The sequence below is a fragment of the Peromyscus maniculatus genome, chromosome 22, assembly GCF_049852395.1.
Source record: "Peromyscus maniculatus bairdii isolate BWxNUB_F1_BW_parent chromosome 22, HU_Pman_BW_mat_3.1, whole genome shotgun sequence".
Taxonomy (NCBI): domain Eukaryota; kingdom Metazoa; phylum Chordata; class Mammalia; order Rodentia; family Cricetidae; genus Peromyscus; species Peromyscus maniculatus.
The window spans coordinates 57,028,620-57,052,372 of NC_134873.1; the positions used below are offsets into that span (position 1 = coordinate 57,028,620).

Below are 23,753 nucleotides of genomic sequence, written 5' to 3' on the forward strand. Positions count from 1 at the left end.
CATCTCTTACATTAGGTAATAACTTATAACCTCTGGCTTAGTTCATGCTCTTTCTCTCAGAGTTCCTGTACTGAGAGATGAACGCTTTCATACTGTGAGCATCTCTATGCCGCACTCACAGGCTGTGGTGAGGAACTGAGGCCCCTGGGTGAACATTTCAGCGATACTGTAGGTGGCCAACAGCCAAGTGAGTGAATTTAGGAGTAGTCTGTCCTCTCCATTCAAGTCATGAGGAAACTGCAGCTTCAGGCTACAGCTTGCCTGTAATTTCCCAAGAAGCCTTGGGCCAGACATCCAATGAAGTGGCTCCCAGATTCCTGATCAATAGAAATTGTTAGATAATACACGTTTGACTCTTTTCAAGCTCAGAAGAACTTGTTATTGAGAAACAGCGAAGTCATAGCTGGCTCAGGCCCATCTCACTGTAGCTCAGCATACCCCCAAACCCATCCTGTGGTTTATTTTCTTAGGCCTAGACTGCATAATTAGCATAGAACTCAGCAACTGGCAACATTCCCACAGTAGTTCCCCGATGCATGGAACAAGGGCTATTGTGATAAAAACCACAGTGGATGTTTTAGACAGGCCTGTCTTAATGAAACAGCAACCAGAAAGCAATACTGCATTCTTGGAGCAATTACCTGACTGGTAGCCTCGAAAGACACAGAGGCCATGGTTCTAAGAGCAACAGTGGACTGTCTTAAACTTAATCAGGCAGTAATTTCAGCTGCAGATGCTTCCAGATGTGACTTTGTTGTTGTAAAATCATCACACATCTGGTACGTAGCTAGTGATCTAGCACATGCATTTTAATTTTTACCTATTAATAAAGCTCTCAGAAGTTTACTCTTGCCTAATGAGGTGGCAATCTGTCTTCAGTAGGCCACCTCAGGAGTAAATAAACTGCCCATCCCAGCACTATTCAAGTCCACATGCCCCTGACTGCCTTTCCCTTCCATAGGACACAACACTGGTCTGTTACATTCATGATATGCTTAATGGACTTGGTAATCAGAAGGTTCTAGGCATGCTTTGTGTGTGGAGAGTGGGAGATGAGCCCCACAGAAGTTCAAGGACTTGCTACTCTGGCGGAAGTCATCTAGGGGTCCAATTATCTGAGATATGAAGGTATTTCTCTTCTCTGGTGACAGTTAAGTTGTTGGATCAAGGCCTTCCCGCAGTGGCTCCTGGGTCTCACAGGGTTTTGGTGGTAATAGATTTCTCATTTGGATATATTTCTTTGGCTCATTTGCCTAGTGACTAGAAAGTGCCTATACTGAGTAATCCTCAGAATGAAAGTCTTCTCTAGATCAGATCGAGGTGCTGTGCAAACTGTTCTTCTAATTGGGTCACGTGACTCATCAGATACAGTGGTACTGGAACTATAAGGATGCTTTAGGAGCCTTTGGCAGCCTGCTTTGGTGAATAACAGCACAGATCCTTGGAAATTTTTAGTTAAGTGATGGTACCTGCTGAGAATAATGATTCTCCTTCAGGGAACAACTTGTGGCCTGCTACTAGGCCTGAGATGGAACACGTGGCGGGCAGAGGCCGCATTACCACGTGAAAGAGCTGTTCCTGGTGTGTGGGTATTGTTTGGCCTCCCAAGTCTGAAAGTGAGCAGTGGCTTTATCAACTGACATGAAAGCTTTGAGATTAGACCGGGGTCAGTCCTGAAGACCCAGCCACATGAGGAAGTAGCTCAGATGTGAATGCCCTCCGCTCACGCTACCCATAGCTTCAGCCTATGAGCTCAGCTGACTGAGGAAGAAAATGCTTGATTTACATTTGCAATCATTCTTCCTGATTCTTAGGAGTCACCTGAAAGAGGATAGCTACAGACCACCGTGGGCAAGGTGGCAGACCACAGTGAAAGGAAAGCCTTCCAGTGGGCTAGACTTTGAACAGAGCGTGCGCTTGTTCTTTTTGCCCCAAATACTAGATGGCCAGATGTTTTGGCCCACATCAGTTCATTGGCTGTGGTTGATGGTTTGTTTAAGCAGTCAGGGACTTGATGGGCACACAACTGGAAAACTGGTTTGTGAGGAAGCAGTAGTTGCGTCAACCTCTCCAAATGAACTCAGATTATGATGGTATTTGCATCTCAGATGAGAGCCTAGCAAAGGGAGGCTCAGACGGCACACAACGACAATCAGGTGCAAAGGACGATTCTGCGGACAGCAGCCATCCTTTCCGGTCATCCCTGGTGTTGTCCAGCGGGCTAACGAGCAGATAGCCAGAGAGTCAAGGACGGAGGCTCTACCAGGCTCAGCAGCACACTGATGCTCGGTCGCCAGCAACACAGTGGCAAGTTAAATCACAGACCTTTCCCATTAGGAAAAGGACAGCGCGTGTATTTACCAGATATGGATTTGCCTTTTCTGCTGGCAGAACTCTCAGTTATATGAATCATCAGATGATTTTATAATTATCCCAAACCACTGTATTTTACATATCATTGCTTTTGACCGCAGAATCCATTCCACATAAATTCAGTGGGGCACTGGGCCCATGCTGGAAGCCAGTGGGTCAGACCTGTGGGCCAGCCTCTGGGGGCTCGGCAATGGCCCCTCTAGGTGTGCACACTGTGCTGCTGGGGCAAATCTGGGTTTCCAGGCTCAGGCACGGAGGGGAGAGCCATGGGAACTGTTGCTCTCATCCGCCCTGGTGACCCACGGGCACATGTTCCGTTTCCCGTGTCTACAACGTTAGGCTGTTGTATTAGTCACAGTTCTCTAGAGGAACAGAGCTGAGAGGGGCTGGAGAGGTGGCTCAGTGGTTAAGCGCACAGGTTGCTCTTGCTAGAGGACCTGGGTTCAATTCTCAGCTCCTACATGGCAGCTCACAACTGTCTGTAATTCCAGTAAATACATATTCTTCATAACACTCCCTTTTAATTTATTTAAAAAAATGACTTTATTTTGGGACTGGAGAGACGTCTTAGTGACGGAGAGCATTTGCTGTTCTTGCAGAGGGCCAGAGTTGGGTTCCCAGCACCCATGCTGGAGGGCTTGCAAGTACCTGTAACTCCAGCTCCAGGGAATGCGATGCCCTCTTCTGGCCACGTGCATGTACGTGCACACACATGCACACAAGCACACATGCACATGCATATACATAAATAAAAATATAATCTTTAAATCTTTAAAATTTGTTCCTTATGGATTAATATATGATCAATTATAATAACTGTTTCCATATTTCAGAGCAATGTGTGTGTAATCCCTGTTGAGTATAGAGTTAGATGTGATATTTTATTATTATAAATTTTCTATATACTTAATTTTGTCAGTTTGATCTAGTTTAGAAAAAGATTGTGTTAATTTCTATGATAATAGCTCTGTTGATTCATCCTTGTAAAAAATACTGGAAACATTTTTGCTTTACGCATTTTTGAAACTATTTTGTTAGGTACATAAAAGTTCTTAACTAGTATAGCTTCTTGGTAGGCTGAATTTTTATAAATATGAAACCATTTTATGCCTTTTAATTGTCATATGCCCTATTAACACTGGCCATTTCTATTAACAGTTGAGCCAATGTATTAAATACTTGGCCTCATGCCTGACCATAATAAGCAAGCCACAAAGAGTCGCTGCTATAATTATCTTTATCATTATCACCGCCGTCGTGATTGCTCTGGGTCCCACTGTGTGCAGTTTTTCTGGTCTCTCTGAGAGACAAAAGAAAAAATATTGAAGGTCTTCAGGTTACCAGAGTGGGGCAGGGGACGTAGCTCAGTGACCAAGAGCCCGCCCAGTATGCTCAGGTCCTGGGTTTGACCTTAGTACCAAAAGGACAGATGACCCCTTCAACAGCGCACAGTGCTGCTTAGATTCTTTTTCTTCAAACAAGGTGATGGAAACTCCAGAAAAAGGGGCCCCAGACTTGGACAACTCGTCAGTGAGCCTGCCAAAAGAAGTCTCCTAGGCAGCCAAGATAATACAGCAGAAACAGATTTCTTGTTGGATTTCAGCCTTTGTGTTTTGGAGGCCCAACTGAACTGAGGAAGGAAAAGAAAAGAGCAAAACAAGGTCTGACCCAGGGGCAGCTGTCTTCTTGCAGTCGGGAGTTTGGCATGATCTTTTCAGAGGTCCTCTTGGATTTGGGCTCATGTCCACAAGGGCCATGTACACAGCAGTGACCGTTCTCCACTCTAAATGAGAGTCTCAACTCTGCCAAACTTGGATATGCTTAACGTTCTGGTCTCTCTGTCTCACTTTCCACATCTGCCAGTCCACCTTGAGTTTGGGCTTCTTGGTGTTTTATTAGATGTTCTTGTTCCAGTGAGATGTTCACTGTAGACTGCCAATATGAACTCGTGTGTGTGTGTGTGTGTGTGTGTGTGTGTGTGTGTGTGTGTGTATGTGTGATAGACTGTCAATATGAATGTGTGTATGTATATGTGTGTGTGCTAGACTTCTAATATGAACTCATATGTGTGTGTGTGTATGTGTGTGTGTGTGTGTGCTAGCTAATCTTTCTCTATCCCACCAGCCAGCTCCCAAATAACCAAACAGAGACTTGTTATTAATTATAAAAAGCTCCACTGATAGCTTAGGCTTGTTTTTAACCAGCTCTCATAACTTAAATTAACCCATTTCTATTAATTCATATGCTGCCACTTGGCTCATGGCTTGTTACCTCATCTCCTACATGTCCTGCCTCCTCTGTGGTTCCTTGTGACTCCGCCCTCCTTCTCCCCAGTGTTCTCTCTGCCCTGAAAATCCTGCCCAGTTATTGTCCATTGAGCTTTTTATTAAACCAGTCACAGTGACATACCTTCACACACTGTAAAGAACTAGTCCACAACATGCATGCATGCCTGTCTTTGGAGTGGTCTTGTTCACTGAACACTTGACTGCTTAAAATCCTTGGCCCCCACTACCTGCCTGGAACTCTTTGCTGACTGAAATCCACCAGAGCCTTAAGAAGTTAAAGCTTAAAGATGTCTTAGAGATTAATTATCCTTTTCTCTCATTTCACGGAAGAAGAAGAGGAGGAGTTCAGAGAGATGAAGTGATTTACCTGGAATCACAAACTCGTGAGAGGCGAGCAGGACTGAGCTCAGCTCACAGCAGCAGGTCTAGGAAAGGAGACCCCACCGTGGGCTGGTGGCAAGGGAAAGGGACCTGAGGATTCAGGATGCTGGCTGCCTGGATAAAGAGCTTGCTTTGGGCAGGGTCAATGTAACATGAAGTCTGAGGTGTCTGGGAGGGACGGCTGGGTTGGTGGGTACCAAAAACATGTACCTCTGCTGTTCTGGCAGGGGCCAGAACATAGTGTCCTCTGGAGAGTAAGCTCCCATGACACCAGCAACACAGCCATCAGTAATGACAGCCCAGATTTCCACTGTGTTGAAATCTTTCCATATATCTCATAGGCGCACTCCATAAGGCACTATTAGTGCCAACACCAGCATGAAGAAGTGATGATACTCAGAGACAAGAACACACGGGAAAATGCACAAACGTACCACGGAAGTGAGCTGGGTACCGCTGCCTGTCAATCCTCCACCTCACTCCTCCCCTCGCTTGTCTGTGACGGTAAGATGGCTATGCCTCCAAGTTTTAGGGATGGCTTGGTAGATTTACCGATAATTCTACTACCTTAGAAACTGGTTTGAGAATGAACTAGTATTGCTACGGGCCACTGAGCACGGGTGAGAAGCTGTGTGTGGAGTATGCTGGTCCCTGAAGGCCTCCTTCACTCTCCTGGGAGAGCAGAGAGAACCATTTCCCTTCTACACTGGATAGCAGTGAAGAACCATGCAGTCCTGACCACTACAAAATTAGGACAAAAGCCAGCTCCAGGAGGAAACTGGCAGAAGATGGAAAGCCAGAGACACACAATCTGAGTGTTTGGGGCTCACTGAGTCGTAGAGGTAGCCAGCCTCAGTGCTGCCTGACTGGGGGACTGGTGTTTGAGTTCTTGTTTCCCATGGAGACAAGCTGGAGGGAAGTTCACATTGTAGCCGAGAGCATCCCAAAGCAGAGAGGCTGAACCTCATGGTCATAATAAATAAATTCAACACACACACACACACACACACACACACACACACACACACACACACACACACACACACACTGTGTAACCCTGGCTGGAACTTGTCATGTAGACCAGGCTGGCCTCAAACTCACAGAGATTCATCTGTCTCTTCCTCTGGCTGTACAGCTTTTACATCTTCACTGAACATACTGAGCAAGCTTTTCTGTATGGTCTTTGAAGAATGCCAGCCTTAAACCACACTGCATTCAAACCCTGGCGCTATCACTTGGCCGTAGGCAAGTTACATACCCAGCCCTTCATGTCTCACAGGATCGCAACACTTATAAAGCTGTTGAGAGGATTAAGTCAATTAATAAACAGAAAGAATTGAACTAAAAATGTTTTGTTATTATGTGTGTGCACATGTGATGTGTCGGAGGGCGGGGGGCATGAGAGCCTCAGTGTTTGTGTGGAAGTCAGAGAACAAATCAGTGGCACCAGACATCCACCGGCAATCTTGGAATGTAGTCTCTGGTGATAAGAGTCAAACTCTCATATCGCCTTTTGGAGGAGTCACAAGCTCTCAGCCACATTAGAGGGGAAGAGAACTAGACCCCGTGGTAAGAGGTTAACAACAGTCCCTAAGAGCAAAGTGCAGGTCTCACCAAGCTGTATTTCTGCTCGAAAAGCAGTCAGGAACCAACCATGACCCTTTAGATATGGGTTCTCTCTGCAGATACCAGAGGCGAATGTCCCAAGGTACCTGGACCTTTGAACTTCCAAGGCATCAAAAAAGAAGGTGGGGGGGGCAGGAATATTCATAGCAGTGGATACAGCTGGGTTATATGAGAATGGGAAGCTGTGCAAAGGATGGATGCTGTCTGAGTCTCAGGCACCGTAAGTAAAAGGTGGGAACCATGTTATCGGGGCTTTGGCCAGGAATGTAAATGTAGGCAAATGCCTATGTAAATGTAGGCAAAACACTCACGCATATAAAATAAAATAAATAAACCCTTTTTATATGAGATCCCTAGACAGCAAAGACAGCACCCAGAAAGGTCCAAGGGAATGCCTGGAGAACACTTGTGTCGCCAGGCCAAAGGAGCTGTTTGTAGAGGAAGCCATAAACGGAATTACTATTTTAATTAGGGTAGTTCATAATACTTGGGAGGATTCAGTGAGCTAACACATAAATTGGGTTTTTGTTTGGTTTGGTTTGGTTTGGTATTTCATAGATGCTTGTCAATTTTGTGTGGTCTCTTCGGCAGGCCCCAAGGTAAACCCTGGGGTGGAGAGCAGTCAAGATGACTCCTCTGAAGTAATGTCCCACCACCTATTGCATTCAAGTGCCTTCCAAGGTCACTCCCAGCATCTTCTGCATCCAGGACCAGTGACCTTGGATCCAGTGTTGCATAACTTGAAAAACCAGGGAACGCTTTGGTCAGCTTTAAAAGACAAGCAGGTTCTCCCTGCTTAACATTGCATAGAAAAAAATCCTTCCAGAGAAGTCCTGGGAAACCATTTTATTCCACAGTAAGGCAAGCACCCGATGGGCCATGACAGTAACGCAGGGAGACGGTTAGGCAAGCTGTTTCATCAGGTCCTGTGCTGGTTATTTTCAGATTTCAGGAAGGCACCCAGGAAGGTGCTGCAGGAGTGGAGGGAGGGCTTGACTGCTGAGAGGGGAAACGGAACAGGCTGGAGGTACTCTTACTTTTCTGTTGCTGTGATAACACACCGCGACCAAGGCAGCTTCTAGAAGGAAGGGTTTATTTGGGCTTGCACTTCCAGAGGGCTAAGAGTCCGTGACGGCAGAGCTGAGGTGTAGCAGGAGCTGGAAGCTAAGAACTCACAAATTCAACCACAAACAGGAGGCAGAGAGAGTGAACTCAAGTTCACAGTGTGGGTCTTTTTACACTCTCAAAGCCCTCCTCCCGTGACACACTTCCTCTATGCCCACACGACTTGAGCCTCTCCAAACAGAGTCACCAACTGGAGAATAAGCATTCAAAGGCCAGAGACTGTGGGGGAAAGCCTCATTCACGCCACCATAGATAACCTCTGCAAATTTCACTGACATCTCAGTGTGGTATTGTATTCCCCCAAATATTGTGCATGCTAATAAACTTATCTGGGGCCAGAGACAGAACAGCCACAATATTAAACATAAACGATAGGCAGTGGTAGCACATGCCTTTAATCCTAGCATTCCAGAGGCAGAGATCCATGTGTTCAAGGATACAGACAGGCATGGTGACTCATCACGCCTTTTATCCCAGAAAGCAAGCCTTTAATCCCAGGGAGTGGTGGTAGAAAGAAGAAAGGTATATAAGGCGTGAGGACCAGAAGCTAGAAGCATTTGGCCTGGTTAAGCTTTCAGGCTTTTGAGCAGCACAGTTCAGCTGAGATTCATTCCGGATGAGGACTCAGAAGCCTCCAGTCTGAGGAAACAAGACCAGCTGAGGATCCGGCGAGGTGAGGTAGCTGTGGCTTGTTCTGGCTCTATGATTTTCCAGTGTTCACCCTAATAACTGGCCTCGGGTTTGATTTTATTAATAGGAACTTTTAAGATTCATGCTACATCTCAGTTTCAGAGTTTGGCTTCAACTTTTTGTGCAAAAACAAACAAGCAAATAACTTTTCCTGCAAAAGTGCATCAGGTGTCCAGACCTAACTTAGTAGAAACTGCGTCTGTCTCACAAGGTTCACGGGCACTTACCCTGCTCTGGCAGAAGTAGGCAACCTCATGCTCAGACTAGGGATGGAACAGCACTATGCCCTACCCTTTGAGGCCCAGGTGGGTTGTGTCCCAGGCAGACTGCAGGGCTGCGGTGCCAGACCAGCGCAGGGATTGCTAGAACCGGAGTCCCTGGGGAAGTGGTCTCAGGAAACTGAGCTCTCCTTCACCTTCGAATTAGCACTTAAGCATGTGTTGGGTGTGTGTTCCTACCTGCCTGGCAGGTAGGTTCCAAGTTCGAGTCTCCAGAACAGAACACATGGATGAATGGTGATCCTTTCTCCCATCCCACATGAACAATGAGGAAGCTTCGGGAGCCTGGCGGCTCTGCCCAGTGGTTGTATTAGCCTGTGCAGCAAGGCTGTTGTTAGGCACTGAGGGCCATACACAGAGACACCCCTCCGAGGGCTAGTAGTCTCCACCCACGTCACCAGCCGTGACCTTTGTTTGGACTGCGAGGCTGTGTCTGCCATCTGCATGATCAAGCATTTATTGTGTGGGTGTGCTCCTTGTCTGAGGCCTACCTAAGCCCCCCAATCCTCTAACCCACCCTTGTGTGCCACAGTGGAGTCCAGCTGGGGTCAAGTCACACGTGGTCCGTGTGCTGGGCCTGAGGGTGGAGGACAGAACGGTCCTGTCCTCAAAGAGATCCACACGGTGGGGTTGGGAGATGTCAGATACAATGGGCGACCCTTCCCGTAAGGCCAGGATGGTCTCCTCACAGGTCTCTCTCTCCACTGCCCACCCACAGGAGGCAGCCCTGAGGAAGACGCTCCGGGGGGCTCTGCTTGTCCTGGACGCTGAGCCCCATCCGATGCTGTGGCTCCCTGCTCAACTCTGCCTGCCCTAAAGGATGCCTACTGTCTTCAGGAATAGCCCTGACTTTTCCTTGCCAGGATCGATGCCACCTTCTCCCCATGCCACCCTGACATGAACTCCACCTACCCCAAAACAGCAGGCCCAGTCCTGCTTGGGATAGCCTTGTTTTGGCTGCAGAATGAACTTCCAGCTTCTTCAGCAATTTCTGTCTCTGGTCCTCTAGTGGACAGAACCATAATTCTAGAACTTTCTTCATTAACAATTATAAACCGAGGCAGAGTTTTCTGTCTCATACAACTGATTATTCCCAGCAGCCACTTCTCAAATAATTGACTTAGAGGCTTAATATTACTTATAAATAATCTGTCAGTAGCTCAGGCTTATTACTAACTAGCTCTTACACTTAAATTAACTCATTCTTTTTTTTTTTTTTTTTTGGTTTTTCGAGACAGGGTTTCTCTGTGAAGCAGTCCTGGCTGTCCTGGAACTCACTCTGTAGACCAGCCTGGCCTCGAGCTCACAGAGATCCTCCTGCCTCTGCCTCCTGAGTGCTGGGATTAAAGGCATGCGTCACCACCACTGCCCCCCCCCCACCCCGTTGCTTTTACCAGGGTATTTGTCACAGCGATAGATGTGGAACTAGAACAGAAGCCAGTGGGTACTAGAACCTTCTTTCTCACAATGTGGCTCTAAGGCAAACCTCAAGGGAAGAAGGGCAGCAGAAAGACACGGTACTCAGGCCAAAGAACAAAAACGAGGCGGTGGCAAGCTCCACACTGAATTCCAAGCTCCTCTGCTGTCTTTGGGTTTCTTTGCTGTGAAGAGACACCACAACCACAGCAACTCTTACAAAGGAGAAACACTTAATTGGGATGGCTTACATTTTCAGAGGTTTAGTCTGTTATCATCATGATGCGACGTGGTGGCGGTGGCATGTGGGCAGACATGGTGCTGGATCTGAGAGTTCTACATCTTGCATTGGCAACAGGAGGTGGTCCCAGACACTGGATAGTATCCAGCATATAGGAGACCTCAAGGCCCGCCCCCACAGTGACACACTTCCTCCAACAAGGCCACACCTCCTAATAGTGCCTCTCCCTTTGGGGGCCATTGTCTTTCAAACCACCACACCTACAAAGCACCCCCATGCCTTGTTTGGAAGAACTGTGGCCCCACGGACACTTGAAACACCAGGCCAAACTGAAATTCATAAACTTTCCTCCATGTTTCCCTATCTGTTTGTGTGATCCAGCCATCCAGACCAAACATCCAGTGTTAAACCAAAAACGAAGGTTCAGAGTCCAAAGATGGATCGTGGAAGAGAAAAATCTTGTTGCCAAGCAGGGTGGCTACCTAACCAGAGTCTAGGCTCTGAGGAATGAAGTTCCAGCAGATCACAGGTCATCCCGTGTCGTGAATTCACGGTCTCTGCAAGCAGATTGTTGGCCAGGGTGCTGGTCTTCTCAGGTAGGCCTGGCCAGCGAGGGAGTGAGTCGTGTGTACAAAGTACTCCCCTTTGGGATATTGGCACAGGCCTGCCCTGCCGTGAGTGCCGCAGTTAGGATGTGACCCTGGGAAGCCGATCTATTGCCGTCTGTGCTGGTTAGTCTTTTGTCAAATTGACACAAGCTGTGGTCATCTGGGAAGAAGGGACCTCAACTGAGAAAATGCCTCCCTCAGGTTGTCCTGGAGGCAAGCTTGTTGGCAGGTTTTCTTGATTAACTATTATTGTGGGAGGGCATTGCCACCGATGGGCAGGCAGGGGGTCCTGGGGTCTATAAAAAAAGCCAGGAAGCTGTTAAGATCAAGACAGCTGACAGTGTTCCTCTGTGGCCGCTGCTTCAGCTCCTACCTCTGGGCTCCTCCCTTGCTTGGCTTCCCTCACGGCCGACTGCGGACAGTCTGCGTAAACCAGATAAACCCCCCGAGTCATGGTGCTTATCACAGCAATAGAAAGCAAGCCGGGACCCCACCTTCCTCAGACCCTCTGTGCAACCAGTCACCAAGACACTGACTCAGTCTTTCATTTCTCAGGTCGATCCCTTCCCTGCCACGCTGTCTGCACTTTTCCTCCGAATGTCTCTAGACATTCTACACGTCTATATGCCAGGTGTCTCTTCCCTTTTCCGGGGGTGCATCTCCCGCTCAGGTCTTATACCACGGTGCTGGCTTCCAGCTCTGAGTTGTTTATCCGTGTGACTTCCCCTAAGAGACCGCGAGGACCAGAGGACCTTTCCGTATCGTCTGTGCCCAGAACAAGCATAATCTTGATCTGCCTAGGTATTTAACAAGTGAGCAAGAATAAATGAGGACCTCCAGGTGTTTCTTCACACGTGACATCATTATCTTCACACCATCTGTGTATGAGAATGAGCACAGTGTGCACTTCACATTGACATCTCACTGCCACCAGAGAGCTGGGTTACAATCCCAGAGGGTAATGGCGGAAATCGTGCGCCATCAGGTAAATAATTTGTTTCCTCCTAAGCTCATTTCAGCTTGTTTTCTTTATCAAATAATTGGATATTCAGCTTTTACGATGCACAAGTTCACGGATATTTATTTTCCAGGGGAAATTTGGAGAGTGTGTTTGCAAATGGAATAGTTTACCTGCTTTATCTTCTCACTGGAAACGGCTCCGACAAGCTTGGTATCTCTTGCTTTGCGAACTGCTTTGCCCAATATTTACCTTGAGCAATTTCACTGCCGTTATTTTGTTCACGCAAAGAAGTGCCTCTCTTCACATTTAAGAGGCACAAATTGTTTCTCCCACTTTCAAAAGAGATGTGGTGTTTCCCGATTTAGAAAGACCCTTCCCAGTTGCCAAGCTCTGTCAGAGACTGCCTTGGCTAGCGAGGAACGTTTCTGGTTTATTTTTTTCCAAAGGAAAAAAAATAATGAAGCCCTCAAATTATTTAAGTGTCTTTTGGTTGGTTTGGAGGCAGAGAGAGGCAGGTATGTGAAGATGTGAGGAGAGGATTTTGGGTTGAGGGCTTGGCCTCAACTACCAGATGCTGTGGCTGGTATCTGCCCGCATGGGCAGGCCTCCAGGCCTGTTGCCTTGTCTGTGTGCTGAGGAGACAGGATTCCACGGTCTTGGAGCTTGTTCTGGTCCCACAGTTCTACCCTACAGTTGATGATTCTCTTTTGTTATCACCTAGCGTGGTGTGTGAATACCTTCTCTAAGGTTGGTAGACCATGTTTCATTGTCCTGAAGCGGCCATGGGCGAAGACAGTGTACCCCTGGAAAAACTGTTGATGTTTGTTAGGGAATGGGGGGAAGGGGTTGTTACAAATGGTGGAACCGGAAGTGAAGTCAAGTTGGAGGGAGGAGCTTCCTCTCCTCTTGGGATCTAATTGGTTGCTCATGAAAGAGGTCTCATTTGTGGCTACTGAAAAATCTCTGCTGCCTGGTCACGGGACCCTTGACTGTCTACCTAAGGAAAGGATTTGTGAGTATAAAAATATGTCCCTAAAAACCTTTAACACGGATATCTGAAGCACCAAAGGTAATACATACCATGGGGGTGGGGAATAGGAAGGAGGGGTGGAGCAAGGTATTTTATCCTCCTTGTACTAAAAGACCGCTGCCCAACTGTCCGTGGGCCTCAGTCAGTGGTGATTCTTACCATATACGGCCGTCAGCCAGGACCACCACCACCTCGCCACACTCGTTGTCATCGTCATAGTCGTTGTTATTGTTCTCCTCCTCCTCCTCCTCCCCCTTCCCTCCCCTCCCCCTCCCTCTCCCCCTCCCCCTCTCCTTCCTCTTCCTCCTCCTCCTCCATACTGGGGACCTCAAGCACGCTAGGCAAGTATCGGATCACTTCACTGTGAAGAAACAGGCAACAGTGGTAGGTGGAGAGAGAACTTTTTTTTAGCAGACAGGATGGACTTTCTTTAAGTGACCTGGGAAACCATACACAGGCTTCTTGGATAGATCACGGCAGGAAACCCCAGGTGTTCCTTGTCCTTGGAATGGAGGCGTGGCCTTTTGCTGATTTGATGATGGAAACAGATATCTTCGTTTGTGCTCCAAGGGGGTGAAGAAGGTATTTCACTAATAACATATTTCTTAGTTTCTCCTCCATTGTAACACTGAATGCTTGCTAACTGAATAAGTGATTCATTGAAACTAATGTCAGAAATAAACTGGAAAGAAAGGAGCTCTGTTGGCCCACTAGCTGCCTGTCTTGACTTATCCTCTAAGGTGGAGCTGGGTTGAAGAATGGGCAGCGTTTCCCAGTGTAATTAAGTGTCTGAGGTACCTAGTCATTCCAAATTCTTAGGGCTACGTAGGCCCCTAACAAAGGGGGTTCCAGGAGCAGACTTTTTGCTATTTAAGAAAATTACCAAATTTAGCATCTCAAAATAGTAGCCATTTTCCATTTTGTTGTTCTGGGGTCAAGCATTCCTCTGCTCCCAGTTAAATGATTCTCCCGTTCACCCTGGTGTTGGCTGAGACTGTTCAGTGGTACTCAGCTGCAGCTGGTCTGGCTTGGAGGGTCCACAGTGGATTTTCTCACATTCCTGGCTCTTTAATTGGAATGCCTGGTTGGCTGACTGGGCTGGCTCCTCTTCTTCTCCATGTAGTTTCACGGTATCTCCATGTGATCTTTCTGGCAGAACAACCTCTCAGGGTTTAGTCCCAGAACTAGCCTCGCCTCCCTTCCATGCGCTCTGCTGGGTGGCTCAGAGCCAAGGGGGAGGGAACTGGAGCTCATTTCTCTATGGGAGGAGTGTCAAAGAATTGGTAGCCTTTCCCCCCAGCAGAGAGGGCTGTTAGGCACACACAGCTCGGATGCCCTCTGCCGGAAAGCAGGAGGGTGAGGGTCAACCTCTTTATATTCCCAGGAATATCAGGCATGGAGACATCTGGACTCACTGAGTCAAATTCCCGACTATCTTGATGGGATGGAGCAGTGGTTTTGTGCCAGTAGATATTACACAAATATCTGTAGAATGTTCTGGGTCTCATGCCTGAAGTCAATCATTTTTAGTGCAATCCCCAGTATTAGAGTGTTGGGTGATTTTCATTTTGATTCCAAACAATGTTTCCTTTTTAATGGCAGAGGCAGAGAGACCACTGTATTCTCAGTGTGAATCGTTCTTCAGTGGGCCCTTGGCTTGTTCATTTTACACCTTTTAAAAGTATGAAACTGACATAAGAACTCGGGTCCCGGCATGGCTGGACTCTGGACACTGTCTCTAAGCCCCCTGGTAACTGTGCAGGCTCCATCAGCTAGCCTGACTTCGCACACAATGGGGACATCAGCTCACAAAAGGTTTCGGAACCAGTTCAAGGTTACAGAAAAATTGGCACGTTTGTAATTTTGAACCAAGGCCTGCTTGGCTCCAAAACCTCTTTCCACTACCACGTGTGATGGCTGGAAAACCAGAAAGCCTTTAGAAACACCCCTAGAGTACAGTTTGAGGAATCACAGAGCCAATGAGTCTGCAATGAGCAGCCAGGAAGAGGATCCATAGCTTAGCATTGTACTCCCGATGGCCCAGTCAAGTTGACATAAAATCAACCATCACAACTTGGTGTGCCCAAAGCATCCTCTCAGCAGCCTCCAGGGACCCATTTCTCCAGGTATGACATCCCTTGCAGTTCTAACGGCTCCAATTGACTGCAAAGCCAACCAAATGAAGCCCATTTCATTTTAGAGTTCCCTGGAGGGCCAGGGACAGAGAGAGGTATTATCTGGAAACAATGCCAGCCCGAAGTAACTGGACTATCACTATTGAGAGTGGGACATTCTCCAAGAGTCTAAGCTCCTTGAGAGTTTAGGGTTGGTCTTCCAGTCTCCATGCTGGAGAAGTGGCCCACCATGTCAGGGAGAAACTGTCAGCAAGGTGGAGCCCAAGAACAGAGCTTTCCCTGTTCTGGAAGGGACTTTAGGAAGCTGAAGGAAAAGTCAAGATTTACCAGGGAATGCTGGTACCCATGTGCATGCACATCCTCCTGTGCACAGTAACCTGGTACCATCTTATCAGGCCAAAGGTAGAAGGAGGGAAATCCACCCAAGCATCCAGGAAGGGCAGAGGCCCAGAGCTCCCCATTCTGGAGCCTGGACTTCCTTCTCACCCAGCAAGGATCAGGCACAGCCCTTGTCCCACCCTCCAATCCATACGGGCACTGAGTGCGTTCACGCAGTCTTTAGGAACGGCTTGTCTTTTTTCACCCCAGTCTTGGCCTCCCTCTCCACAAAGTCTTTCTGATTCCATGAAGCCCAGTGTGTAGCACGCCCATAGCTTCCATCTGCACGTGTGCACTGGGCACAGGGAGCAGGGCCAAGGAAAGCCTTCTCTGATTTCCCAAGAGGCGCCATGTTGGGAGAATTTAGTCCCCTGATCAGGATCCCATTCACTTTGTGGGTGTTTACTTACTACCTACCTAGCCGTGGTAAATACAGCAAACACAGATTTCTCTGTTTCTGTTTGTCGAAGACGGAGCAGTTCTCCAGGGGGACCTGTTCCCCTGCTGACCATTTTATGATGTTTTCAGTGCCAAAATTGCTCCTCCGCTCTTTCTCTTCTACTGACGTGAGGACAGCTTTTTAATATACGGCACTATTATTTGATATTATATCCAAAACAGCTGTTTCTAATTTTCTAATACACAAGAATGAATGGATGATTTTCAAAGACATTCTTACTAAAATTGACTCAGAGATTTTTTTAAAAATGCAATTTGTGGGGGAAATCGACAGAGCTGCCATGGGCCACTTAGTCTTAGATCACTCAACAAGTTACTAATTTTAAACCTTTGAGAAAGAAATGTTCTTTTTGAGATTTAACTTATCCAGAGCATAAGGAGAAAATTCCCCTATTTAGTATATGAAGCCAACACACCCTTGGTGCCCAAACTTCACAGAGATAGCGCACATCACACACTGCACACAAGCACCGTTCACCCCCACATACACACAACACATCACACACACCACATAATTACAGATATGTCTGCATACATACATGACCCACACGACACCACACTTTGGTGGGGTTCTTTGAGAGCTAATATGAGAAATGGTTTTTGTGTTTGTTGTATTTTTCAAAGGTACACAAACCACCACCCTTTTTATGCAAAGGAATTCAAATCTTACAATCTGCCTCACTCAGAAAAACTTTTGTTTACACAAAGACCCCTCTGAATTCCTAGAACTTGATGGCCTAGATCAGTGGTTCTCAAGCTGTGGGTTGAGGTCTCTTTGGGGTTAGGATGACCCTTTCACAGGGGTCACCTAAGGCCATCAAAAGACACAGACATTTACATTATGATTCAGGACAGTAGAAAAACTATAGTTATGAAGTAGCAAGAAAAATAATTTTATGGTTAGTGGTCACCACAACATGAAGAACTGTACTTAAGGGTCACTGTAGGCAGACTTTTCTATTCCGCAGGCATTCCCTAAATACCACACAGAGACTTAATATTAATTATAAATGCCTGGCCAATAGCTCAGGCTTGTTTTTTAGCTAGCTCATATAACTTAAATTAACTCATTTCTATTCATCTATGTGCTGCCGCAGAGGCTCATTTACCTCATGTATGTACTTCCCATCCTGCTTGCTCTGCGTCTCATCATGTCCCCTCTCATTCCTCCCTTCTTCTCCCCAGCATGCCATCGTTGAATCAGCTCTTTATTAACAATGAGAGCAACACGTCTCCACAGTGTACAGAAGGATTATTCCACAGCAGGTTGTGGCATTAGGAAGGTTGAGAGCCACTGGCCTAGAGCAACCTACTTCATTCTCCTCTCCTTCATTTTCTTTGCTCCTATTCTTTTAAAACTAGCCTGTCTCAAAAGACTGTGACACTGGGCCCAGGCAGTCGGGGAAAGACACAGTTACCACCTGTGTTGAAAAATAAAAGCAAAACGAATTTCCTGACCCTGAGTGCTTTGCTAGCCTGGCTGGGGTCAGGGAGGGCCATTTTCACAAAAAGAAGGTGCCTTGTTGAGTTACTTTAGTGTGACACTGAGAATATTTGTGTGCAGCACTATGGAGCTTTTTTCAGCTCTTAGTGGGTTTAGGTGCCAAAAGAAAAAAAACAAACCTCAGCAGCCACCAAAGCTGCTCGGAACCAGCAGCTTGTGATCATGAAGAATGATGAACAAGAACACGAGAAGGGTGAGTAAGCCAGGAATATTGAGGAACACAGAAACAACTCCCTGTACCAAGGAGGGGACTCACCAGGGAGCTGCTAACAGTGCTGAGCTCCAAGACTCTGTGTTCGGAGTGATTCTGATTGGCTCATACTGTATATAAAGAAGGCATTGATGTGGGATGAACCCTATTAGTTAGTTTGATCAGTCCATATCCTGTTCCTGAGCCCATCAACTGAGTGGTTTATTGTAAAACCTCGGTGCTTTGGGAGCTGGCTCGGTGCTATGGGGTCCACCAGGACACGTGGACATTGTGTTTTCCTTGGGCCTGTAACCCTGAATGCCTACAAAAGTGGCTGCCTTCCTCCTGGTGCTTCTCCAGGCCACAAATACTCACCATACATACATCAGATAAACAAACTGTGGTGGTCTGAGTAAGAATGGCCCCCATAGGCCCACAGATTTGAATCCTTAGGGAGTGTCACTATCTGAACCGATTAAGATGTGTGGCCTTGTTGGAGGAAGTATGTCCCTGGGGGTGGGCTTTGAGGTTTCAAAAGCCCAAGCCAGGCCCAATGGCTCTCTCTTCCTGCTGCCTGTGGATGCAGATGTAGAACTCTCAGCTCCTTCTCCATGTCTGCCTGTGTGTGCCATGCTTCTTGCCAAGATGATGATGGACTAAACTTCTGAAACTGTAAGCCAGCCCCAGTTAAATGCTTTCCTTTATGAGAGTTGCCATGGTCCTGGTGTCTCTTCACAGTAATAAACAGAACACTGACTGAGATACATACTTCCTACACTGCACAAATTTGAACATACTCATGCACAGCCTGCATCTCTAAGCAGCAGAGTAATCTTGTTTTTAACCATAATGTAAAAAAAAAAAATCTAGTTAAGCTTTTAACAAATAGAATCCAGTAATCCACTGTGACAAAGTGGAACTCATTTTGGGCTTATTCAATTTTAGAAAATCTATTAGTATAATTCACTGTATGAGTAGTCAAGAGGGAAAAGTCATGATTGCTGTAAAAGATACATAATAAAAATGTAATAAATTTGAACATTCATCCACAGTAAAATAATAACACTGACAAAAACATTTATTTTATTATGTAATGGGCCCTCTCTGACATGTTTGTATGCATCTTTTCACTCAGTGAATGATATCATGACCTATCTATCACCTTCATTTCATAGAGCAGGTTGCTAAAAGCCTAGCAAAGTTAAGAATCTTGCATTAGGTCACACATACCTAGGAAGCAGATTGCATATAGCCGTTAATGTTCTTGATGCCTTTGTAAAAAAAAATTAAGAACATTAGAATACTTCTATAATATAACAGATAAGTGTGTTTCAAGTCATGTTATGACTCAGCATCACAACAGAAAAGCAGTGGGAATGTTTCCATTAAAATAAACAAAACAAGAATATTTACTATTACTGTCATTGCTTAACATTCATTTTTTGAAAAAATTAGATAAGACAGCCAATAAAATGTTGTATGCAGTGGCCTGTGCCTGTAGTACTAGCCCTTTGGGAGGGTGAGGCAAGTTTTTCTGGCTCCCAGGAGTTAATGACTAGCCTGGGCAGCACAGGGAGCCACTTTTTAAAAACATATGGAAGAACTGGGCAGTGATGGCATAGGCCTTTAATGACAGCACATGGGAGGCGGAGGCAGGGGGATCTCTGTGAGTTTGAAGCCAGCCTGGTCTACAAAGTGAGTTCCAGGACAGTCAGGGCTGTTACACAGAGAAACCTGTCTTGAAAAACAAACAAACAAACAAAAATGTAGACGAGAGAGAAACCGATTAGTTACAGTGTTGCAAGAGAGGTGGCGAGTTGCGTGTAATGTGGCAATACACTTGAAACTCCGAGAGAAACAAGTACAAATCTTAGAAATGGTGTGAGAATTCACGGAGTGTGGAGGCATGCACTTCATATCCACACCTGAACAGGGTGAAAAGTTATGGAGGCTAATGTCAATTGTCAACTTGATGAGATCTAGAATGCCTGTGGGAGATTATCTCGATTAGCCCACTAAAGGTGACAGCTGTTCCCTGCACTGGGGTCCTGATTTCTATAAAAAGGAGAAGGTACAAGCACATGCCTTTATTTATTATTATTGTTTTGTTCTTGCCGACTACAGATGCAAGGTGACTTGCTGAACTGATTTCCTGACTTGACTTCTCAATCGTGAAGGAAGGTACCTCGAACTGAGAGCCCAGATACACTCTTCTTTACCTCAGTGGCTTTTGCTGGAATAGTTTGTCACAATGACGGAGAAGTAGCTGAGACAGTCTGCGAGATGGTTTTCAGAGACAAGAGGGAAAACCTGCTCTAAATGTAAGCGACATCATTTTATAGGCATTTTGTCACGGCGATAAGAAAAGCTAATCAAGATGTAGGGTCTCTCTATGTAACTCAGGCTGACTCCAAAGTTACCATCCTCCTGCCTCACCCTCCCTCCCCAAGGCTGGGACTGCTGACATGTGCCACCTACCTACCCATCATTGTTGATTTTCGGTGTTGAAAAACTGGATTCTATCCATCATGCAACTTCTTTAAGGAATACTAAACTGTAGCTAAAAGTAATAAAGTAACTAAAAATGGGCTGAATCATGAAGTATTTAAGATAGATTAAGTATACTAAAATATGTAAGGCATGAGATCCTAATTTATGTTTTTAAAAGTATGTGACTAGCTAGTACTTGAATAGCTAACACACCTGTGTACTTCTCGTGAGTAGTTATTTGGGATGGCAAGGGAAGAGGAGAATATGAAGAGATTCTTTGCAATATTGTATATCATTATAAAATTTAGTTATTTAAAAAACTGGCACATATTACTTTCATCAGAAAAAGAAAATTTCTTATTATAAATTAGATCTCACCTTACACTCTTATCTTTGCTTGCTTGCTTTCTTTTTCTTTCTTTCTTTCTCTCTCTCTCTCTCTCTCTCTCTCTCTCTCTCTCTTTCTTTAAAATGGGTTGCACATTGAACCCAGGGTTTCAAGCATGCTAGCACCTGCTCTACTGCTGAGCGCCTGAGGTTGAATGAGGTGTCCCCTAAGTCTCAGGCGTTTGAACACTTGGTCCCCAGGGTGGTGCTGTCTGGGAGGCTGAGGAGGTGTAGCCTTGCTGGAGGAAATATGTCATGGCATGCAAGTTTGAGGTTTAAAAGCCATGTGTCTTTCCCAATTTGTTCTCTGCTTCCTGTTTGGGGTTTGAGATGTGAACTCTTGACTGTTCTGCTACCATGTCTACTGCCTGGTGCACGATTCCCTGCCATGATGAACTCTTCTCTCTCTAGAACCATAAGCCCCACCCCTTTTTCTGTAATAATAAACTCTTTTTTTTTCCTTCTATAAGTTGTCTTTGTAGTGTTTTATCACAGCAACAGAAAAGTCATGAATCCGGGCACATCCCGTCTGAGTTTTAGAATATCTCTTACCCGGAAAGTTGCGATGATACCTGTTTTCTAGAATTCAGCTTTCTGACATGTCCTATACAGAAAGCTGGCAATCGTTACGGAGCTTCGCTCAGTATGACACATATGCATCCAGCCTTCTGACACTGTGTTCGCTCTCAGACCCGGTTAACCTTTACACTAGGTGTGAAGAACCTGGCTCTCCTAATTCCCACAGAGGCCACACTTGAGGACAGGGGACGGGATGGCTGTGGCAGGAAAGCTGATGGCTACGAGAGAGGTTTTAGGAAAAACTAATTTAAAAAAGAAGAAAAGAAAAGAAGCACTGAAGGACACACACACACACACACACACACACACACACACACACACACACACACACACACCTGGGTCACTTAATATAAAAATAAATCATCTTCCATGCCTCTAACCTCGGAGGTCATCTTTCTATTACAAGTCAGTGTGACAAACTATCCTTGTAAAAACTAGGCAGAGGTTTTTTTGAATTATGTCCATTGTTTAAGAACACCGGGAAAGGTGTTATTCATTTGACTTAATTTTCCATCTGAAATGGCAAAAAATAAAAGTTTAAAGCTCAGAATCAAAAGGAATTCTTGGTTATGTGGGAAATTTCCACTGACTTCCTCACTTGTCCAAGGGTTCTGGATAATTAGGATCTTTTTCTCTCTCTTTTCTTTCTTTCCTAGAGGATTTAATCAAGGCCACCCACAGCCTAGAGTTCAAGAAGTCCCCAGCTGAGTGATTTACTCACCAACAAAGTAAACAGGGAAGACACCAGCCTGGGAGGAGGGGTGCTGGATGTGGTCTCACTGGCAGCCCCACCTCTGAGAACTGGGGAGCCATCCATGAGGAGGCTGAAGACAGGGGGTTCCCCCTGGAACCCCTACTCCCCACCCCCACAACTCTCCTCCTCCAGCTAAGCCCAGAACTGATTGGCTAGGTCATAAAATAAATAATGCTTATTAAGCCCAATTACCGTGGAACACGAAGCAATTATGAAAACCACAAAGAGAAAGATCTACTTCTTAACTTCAGGAATGGCACAGCAATGTACGGATGCTCAGGCTTTCAGAATTCACTGTTTCCTAGCAGTCTAGCCTGCCATGACCATCATCTCCTGTGAAGGAGGGGAGAGAGGGGGAACAGAGGAGGGAGGAAGAGAGAGGGCCAGAGGGAGACAATTGCTCAGGAGAATGTGTCTATCTGCAGAAGACCTTCTCAAGGCGGACCACAGCCCCAAGGCTGCTGTCACCGGATCAGGCCAAAATGTTCATATTACCGTCCCCATCCTCTCCTAGAGCTAGAGGTAAGATTTAGAGTTCAGAGTAAGGCTGAAATTTCATGCGCCACTTACATTTTGCACCCCCCCCCACTCCTACCCCCCTCCTTCTTTTCAAAAGGCTGGTAACCAGCATTAAAGACATTGTGGTCAGTGTCCTTATAACTAAAATATAGCTTCATTTCTGCTCATGGAAATATGTAGTCAATTAGCTCTAATGTGGTCCAGACTCCCTTTGATATTCTAAAATAAAAACATTCCAAGTTATTTACTGGAGAAGAGTCGTTTCTAAGCACGCCCAGTAGCTGCTGTTTTTAATAATGCTGCTTTTAATGGGTGTGGGGCATTCTGGGTGGACTGGTTGTGAGTCGCTCAAAGGCCTCCACTATTATCTCTGGATTTAAAATAATAACCACAAGAGTTTACTTTGAGATACTAGTACTGAAGTTCATTCACGGATGTGAAACCATTTTGTGTTCCTTTCTTTTTCCAGCCAGATGATTGAGAGGGAAAACAGGCATGCGAGCGGTAGGCCGGGAGACCCTTCTACCTTCCCTTAGAGATCGAGCTCCAAGGACAGACGAGGGAGTCGCCCCTAACGTGGCCTTGTCTCAAAAGCGATTCCTAAATCCTTGTTCTTGGACATGGTGGGGCCGGATGCCCGTGAATCTCCCGGGGAACATTAATTACAAAACAGAACAGCTGCCTTCCCGCTGACTGGAGGGGTGCAGGGGGGAGCTGCAGGGGTAGCGAGTCTTCGCCTAATGGTGTCTTGTTCTGTTTTATGTTGCTGTAATAGGATATCGAAGACTGAGTCGATTATTAAAACCACAGATTCTTATAGGTCTAGAGGCTGGAGAGGTGGAGCGGCCCGCATCTCCCATGGGCCTTCACGCTGTGTCATCCCACAGTAGAAGGTAGGGCAGGGATAGAGGTGGGGGTGGGGCAAAGGGGGGCATGCTCAGCCTTTTAACAAAAAGTTGATTCTGTGACGTCAGTCATCTGTTACTTCATTCACGAAGGAAGGTAGAGCCCTTGTGAGCTCATCGCCTCTTAAAGGAGCCACCTCTCGGCACATGGAGCCATGGGGATTAAGGTCCAACTCAGGCAAATTCACATCCTGTATGACACCCATGGATTTAGAAGTCGTGGTTCTCATTTACAGTTAGACCTTTGTGGCCTGCTGTGGGACCTCAACTGGCTCCTCCAAGCCATGCATTGATCACGTACAAAACACTGACTTTGCTTGCTTATTTGTTAGATTATTTGTTCTTTGAAGTAGGAATCTGCTGTGTTTGTGTTGACCTTGAGCTCTTCTGACCCTGCTCCTTGGGCGCTGAGATAACAAAGTGACGATTGTATCAT

At 46.2% G+C, this 23,753-nt stretch overlaps 1 long non-coding RNA gene across 1 annotated transcript; it reads right to left on the minus strand.

Annotated features, from left to right (window-relative positions):
• Window positions 1-19,735: 19,735 nt before the first annotated feature.
• LOC143270208 (uncharacterized) lies at window positions 19,736-23,397 on the minus strand. Its single transcript, XR_013047234.1, has 4 exons — window positions 22,661-23,397; window positions 22,086-22,226; window positions 21,113-21,357; window positions 19,736-19,998 (listed from the first exon to the last, which is right to left on the minus strand). It is a non-coding gene; the product is annotated as an uncharacterized LOC143270208 (long non-coding RNA).
• Between the last annotated feature and the right edge of the window lie 356 nt (window positions 23,398-23,753).